The sequence below is a fragment of the Manis pentadactyla genome, chromosome 6 (genome assembly GCF_030020395.1).
Source record: "Manis pentadactyla isolate mManPen7 chromosome 6, mManPen7.hap1, whole genome shotgun sequence".
Taxonomy (NCBI): domain Eukaryota; kingdom Metazoa; phylum Chordata; class Mammalia; order Pholidota; family Manidae; genus Manis; species Manis pentadactyla.
In genome coordinates this window covers 133377412-133383475 of record NC_080024.1, presented here as the reverse complement: position 1 = coordinate 133383475, position 6064 = coordinate 133377412, and the positions used below count along the sequence as shown (strand labels likewise).

Sequence of the window (6064 nt, the reverse complement as noted above, 5' to 3'; positions counted from 1 at the left end):
GAGTGTTCAGTGTTCACATTAAAGATGGAGAAGTACTGCAAAAGCATGATCAGTTTACTAGTCAGAAAAGAAAATTGCTAGTTCTTGCCCTCAAGGGGCTTATAGTCTACTAAGGTGGAAGGAATCAACAAGGAAAAATACAATTCTAATTTCCTGGGATACAGGTAGTGTGATGATGTTTACTCATTGCATCAAAGGGGGGCACTTTATCAAGGTTTGGAAGCAGGCTGGCCAAGAAATGACATTTAAGATCCTCAAGAAAAAGAATTTGAGGGGCAAAGAGAGGCTCACCAAGGAGGTCAAGAAGGAAAGTAGAAACACTGGGAAACTGTAGTATCATGAAAACGAAGAGAAGAGGCATTTTCTAAGGATAATCAGCAGTGTCAATGCTACCATTTTCGGATAACTCAAACACCAGTACCATGTTTTATACATAGTAGGCATTAAGTGTTTACTGTATGACTTGATGAATAAACTCATATTTACCTTGGTGTTAAGTAAAAGCCAGGATATAAATTTTAAAATGTCTAATTCCCATTCTTATGCTCAGAGCTACCAGCCCAACAACTAAAGAAATATATTTAAAACTAAATTTGAATATATAAACATATGTATGATAAATGCCTCACTAAACCAACAAAAAACAATCTTTTACATACGAATCATGTTAGTTGATTTTTTTATGTTCGTTTTTTTCTGAAACCCCCACCCTACAAGAGCAACTAGTATGATTCTTTGTACCCAGTAGGTACTCAATAAATATCTGTAAAATTAAAAGTGTTCAAGGGACCATCTCTCTATGCTTCCTCCCAAAGCCACATTAAAATGATAGTAAAGGAATAAAAACACTATGATCCATCAAGGACAAAGACTCTATAAGGGGAGGTGACAACAGACAGATATAACAATAAAATTGACAGAAAGCAAATGGATAAATGCCAACTGACTTAGGAAAGCAGAGAGAGCCAAAATCAAAGACAACCAACACTTATACAGAAAGTAGTCAACACAAAGCAGATATGTATAGATGGAGCCCTAGAAAGGTACAGGAACTGAGGGCACCAGATACTTCTGAAGTCACTACACACCTCTAAGGGCAGAAGTAATGAGTGAGGAGCAGGTGGAACACAGTCTAACAGATTTCTCCCAACCTCCAATCAGGTGCCAATCCTGCCCCTACCCTGGCAAAAGATTGGATGGTTACTCTCAGAAGAAACTCAACCAGAAAAACTTTGGACTTGCTAAAGGAAAGAGTGATTAAATACTCAAGTAATTAAGGAGGGAGTAATTAAGCATAATCTATAATCTGAACAGTAAGGAGAAGCCCCCAACCCCACCCCACATACAACTGTCTTTCCCTGTTCAATTCTAACAAGGGTGGCAACCATGCTTATTTTGCCCTCTCTCCCTATTGGAGGGGGTTGAGGATTTCTCCAAGTGTAATAATGGAAAGCCAATAAAAGCATCTTTGCCAAGGAGTGGCACAGTTTTAAGATCATGCTGATAATTGAATGGATGAAGAATGTATTGGAGGGAGGCAACAGCCAATAGGAGAATATTTAAGAGGTTACTGAAGTGGTTCAGGTAAGAGATTATGGTGGCTTGGGTGAGGATCATGGCTGTAGATGTACTGATGTATAAGATCTATTATAGAAGTAGAATCAATAAGGTTTGATGTCTTCCTTATGTAGAGGACAGAGGGGAGGGCCTAGGAGGAAGAAGGAGCTGAGGATGATTCCCAGAATTCCGATTTGAGTAATTGGATGGGTGGTGGTTTCACATTCCCAGATGGGGAAACACTGGGAAAGGTCCAGGCTTTAGAGAGAAAGGTTAGAAGTTAAATATTCAGCAAATTAAGATGCAGATACTTGAGGTACCCCCCACTAGATATGCCAAGCAGTCAACTGATTCATCATCCATTCTGAATGCCATATGCTAGGACATCACACCCATTTAGGGCTCAACAAAGAAGTCCCAATCTAGAGTCTGTTTTGGGGGTGGGGTTTTTGGCACACAGATGGAATTAGAAGTCATGAAAATGTAGGAGACTGTCAAGGCAGTGTTTTTCAAACCTGGAATGTGGGTTTACAAGGTAATTTTCAAGACCCCATTCTAGAGTATATTTGATTCATTAAATCTTGGTGAGGTCCAGGAATCTGCTTTATTAAAAGACAACCGAAAAGGTACTAATGCAGGTCGTTCAGGCTCAGATTGGAATGAGCAGAAGCACAACCCAGAGGCGAGGAAGTAGCCGTAACAAGTGAAGCCAACCCAGAAATTGGAGAGAAAGAGAGAGAGGTTGGGAAGTAGGAAGGGGATGTGAGACCAAACAGAGACGGTTTTTCACTGTTGTTGTAGTTGTGTTGTTAGTTTTTTTAAAGCTGGGAGACACTCGAGAAGTGGCTCATAACTTTGGCTACACATTCTAATCACTCCTTGAGCTTTTACAAAATAATGATGCCCACCATCCATCCCAAATCCATCAGTCAGAATCTCTTGAGGTGGAGCCCAGATAACAGTATTTTTTTTTTAACTTCGTTGATCCTTTTTCCTCTCCCTGAAGCATTGCGTTTACTTCCCCAGTGCCAGGTATCCAGTATATCCTCAATTCATGTTATTTTGGAGAGCATTGCTGGCCAGTTAGCAGATGATACGGATAACAGGAACCCACTGTGTGTATTGTAAAATTCACATAATCTTTGTGTGAGAAGGATAACAGCCCAATTATCTCACTTTCAAACGGGGAAGCTGAAGCCTGAGAGCGGATTAAATTCCTAAGATCTCGAGGCCTTGGTAGCGGCGAATCAGGATCAGGACCCAGTGTCTCAACTCCCGGATCAGAACTGCCCCGACTCTCAACAGTCCTCATATTGGCCACTCTCCAAACCCGCAGCAAGACACCGTCTATTTTATAATACACTCCCCTCAACACCCCGCCACCTTTTTCACCAAACCTGTTGTCACTCCCAGCCCCGCCTCTGTCCCAGACCCATCCTACCAGATCAAAGCCTCAAGCCCAGCCCCTGGTCTGCGCCTGCGCCTATCCGGCCGGAGTTAGGAGAGGAAATGTCTCCATAGAAACCGTAGACACGCTAATCTGGCTGAGTTTACGAGAGGAGATGATTTGCTGGCACAGTTCTTTTTTGTATATGTTTTCCTTACCGCTTCCCGCGCCTGATGCGTGAATTTGAGGGTCTGGTAAGAAAGCTCCATCAGAAATTGTTTGGACGGCAGGGAAAGTACAAAAGGAGCCACTGACTAGGCTGACCGATACATCCCAGGAAGGCGGCTCGGGGAAACCTGACGCTTAACCAGCCCGCCCCTCTCAGGATTGGCCAGAGCCTCGCCAGGTCAGCCAATCACTGGGAAAAGATGGATTCTTTATCATGCCAATCATGTTAACATAAACATATTTATTCCACAGTGTTTGCTTGGCACTCGCCAATCAAGAGACGAAGTGGATGGATTGGCAGGGCTTAGGGTGGGGGTTACAATCGTTTCTCTACTGTCTCTAAAATACAAGTTCCCAAGGTTAAGTACCATACTATTTGTCCTTGATTTCGGCAGTTGTTCAGGTCTTTCTGACCCAGTACTACGTTTCTAGCCTATAATTTGACATCTCGTCTTCTCTAGGCCCCCCTCTCCCTCCCCATTAAAGGTTTGGAAGGAACTTCTTGCTTTACTTAGAAATTGCATTTTGTCCATTTAGACTGGAAGAATCTGTTGTGGACTTCGGCTGTCAGGGGCTTTTGGAGATGCTATTTGTGCATGAAACTTTACCTTCTCCAAGTTTGTCTACGTCAGACCTACTCTCGTTCGATTGGAAAAACAAGGACTTTACAATTTCCTCCGCTCCATTTTCTTCATTATTAACTACTCTGTCTTCATTGTCTTTCCCTTGTCTCTCTTGCTGTGAATCCTATTCTACACCATGCTCTTTTTGTTATTTTTGGTCATCTTCACCTATTCTCTCCCATTAGGATATATATAGGAAATATAAAAGTCTTCTCAATCTAAAACAACCTCTCCTCTTATAATTGTTGGATTGAATTATCTCTTTCCATTCACTTCAAGCTTTCTGAAATAAATGGCTGTCCTCTTCTTCACTTCCTGATACCCCCATTCATTTCTCAACATATACTGCCCCTCCCAGAGTCACCAAAAACTTCCTTATAAGGAAATCTAATTATAGATTATTTTACACTATTTATCTTACTTAAACTGAACACTATTTGAAACTATTGACCACTCTCCCCTTAGTTATAATAGCTGTAATTTATTAAACATTGATAGCACCAGACAATGTACTACGTTATTTATATGGCTAATTTAACCCTAACATCTCCTGGAGAAGTTATTAATACACCCAGTTTAAATGAGGAAACAGGCTCCAAGACTCAATTAACCAATTCAAAGTTATCGAACAAGGTAGAGTTAGGATGCTTTGGGTAAAATTGTAACATTTCCAGAATATCTCACCTGACTTAAGTACATCTGCATATCAATAGGCGTTCAGACATGGAAAAAAGTATGACTTTAGTGCATTTGCCTCATTCCTCAGGGGTGGACAGAAGTTCATCCCCATATCAATGGATAATTACCTGGGCAAGGAGGGCTTATCTGTACCCTAGAGGTGAGGGAAGGGCTGGTTTTGCTGCTGCTGCAGCAGGAAGGAGAGAGGGCCCGGGAATGCAGTTTATAAGAAATAAACCGACAGAGCAGTTTGGTCCTTAGTTGTGAGATTTTGTGTCTTCTGCTCGGCCACTGCAGCTCTTCACTGGGCAGCGGAAGCGGCGCGGCGGTCAAAGAAGCGGCCTTCGACTTCGGCATTGGGTGAAAGAAAATGGCTCGAACCAAGCAGACTGCTCGTAAATCCACGGGTGGGAAAGCACCCCATAAACAGCTGGCCACTAAAGCTGCCAGGAAAAGCGCCCCCTCTACCGGCGGGGTGAAAAGGCCTCATTGCTACAGGCCCGGGACCGTTGCACTTGGAGAGATCCGTCATTACCAGAAATTAACCGAACTTCTGATCCGGAAGCTGCCTTTCCAGAGGTTGGTGAGGGAGATCGCCCAGGATTTCAAAGCTGACTTGAGGTTCCAAAGTGCCGCCATTGGTGCGCTTCAGGAGGCTAGTGAAGCGTACCTGGTGGGTTTATTGAAGATATTAATCTGTGTGCCATCCACGCTAAGAGAGTCACCATCATGCGCAAAGACATCCAGTTGGCTCGCCGGATACGGGGGGAGAGATCTTAAGTGAAGGCAGTTTTTATGGTGTTTTGTAGTAAATTCTGTAAAATACTTTGGTTTAATTTGTGAACTTTTTTTGTAAGAAATTGTTTATAATATGTTGCATCTGTACTTAAGTCATTCCATCTTTCACTCAGGATGAATGCGAAAAGTGACTGTTCACAGACCTCAGTGATGTGAGCACTGTTGCTCAGGAGTGACAAGTTGCTAATATGCAGAAGGGATGGGTGATATTTCTTGCTTCTCATGATGCATGTTTCTGTATGTTAATGACTTGTTGGGTAGCTATTAAGGTACTAGAATTGATAAATGTGTACAGGGTCCTTTTGCAATAAAACTGGTTATGACTTGATCCAAGTGTTTAACAATTGGGGCTGTTAAGTATGACCATACATCACTGTGATAGAATGTGGGCTTTTTCAAGGGTGAAAATACAAGTCTTAACCACAGTGTAACTTACAGTTTCCTAAAAAAAAAAAGTAAAAACAAAAAGTAAATCTGGCAGCTATAGAATACACTATGTGCATTGATAATAGCTATTTTATATAGTGTAGTATCAACATTTTTAAATTAAATGTTTTACATTCACATGTGGTGGGGAGTCTTGTCATTAAGGTGTGTATAATTTAGTCCAGTTGGTTTTCTCCTAACTAGACTGCACTTGTTTCCATAATAGTAAAATGCTTTGCGAATTACAAAAAAAAAAAGTAAAAAAAAGAAATAAACCGATTTTTCTTGTATCATTAATATACACGTACATGAACAACACTGTGCTTACTAAATTCCACCCATTATCAAGTCTCCACCATATACCCCA

At 41.6% G+C, this 6064-nt stretch overlaps 1 pseudogene; it reads left to right on the top strand.

Annotated features, from left to right (window-relative positions):
* Window positions 1-4716: 4716 nt before the first annotated feature.
* LOC118928970 (histone H3.3A-like) lies at window positions 4717-5599 on the top strand (annotated as a pseudogene).
* The last annotated feature ends 465 nt before the right edge of the window (window positions 5600-6064 follow it).